The sequence below is a fragment of the Etheostoma spectabile genome, chromosome 17 (genome assembly GCF_008692095.1).
Source record: "Etheostoma spectabile isolate EspeVRDwgs_2016 chromosome 17, UIUC_Espe_1.0, whole genome shotgun sequence".
NCBI lineage: Eukaryota > Metazoa > Chordata > Actinopteri > Perciformes > Percidae > Etheostoma > Etheostoma spectabile.
Window position 1 is genome coordinate 11,806,202 of NC_045749.1, and position 649 is coordinate 11,806,850.

A 649-nucleotide genomic window follows, 5' to 3' on the forward strand; every position below is an offset into this window, starting at 1 on the left:
AATTATCTCAGGCACAAGTAAAACAAACACATGGCTTAATCAACAAAATAAAGAACAATGACATGTAATAGTAATAATAGTAGTAGTAATAATAATACATTTTTGTAGGTAGAGATACAACTCCAGTGTTTAAGTACATTCTCAAGATGACAAACCTGATACTGGACTCTTCAAACCAAACAATCCATCCAAAACTGGAGAAACTAGAAAGGTTTGGTGGTAGAACCAGGCTGGCTCTGCCAATCAATAGCAAAGTTTGCATTAAAAACTGCTGACAGCTGTGGGAGAGAGTTCCCACTTTCATCTCACGCTGTCTGGCCCTCCAGCTAACCTCACCATCACCCTCTCGCTTTTCAGACCTGCTCTCTTTATTAATCTCTGTCGCATCCCACAGCTCGACCCAGAGAACTGCCCTAGCCACGTTACTCACTTATCACTAAAAATGTTTAGCTAATTTAATTTTTTTCATTCTTTATCAAAGAACACTTCACTTGATAGCCTTGAACTGAGGGCCCTCCACTTCTGCAGTGGAGCCCACCCAGCAGCCCTGACTCACCATATCAACCTGTTTGCTGAAAGAAGGAAAACGATCTCACCAAAATATATGTGTGTGTGTGTGTGTGTGTGTGTGTGTGTGTGTGTGTGTGTG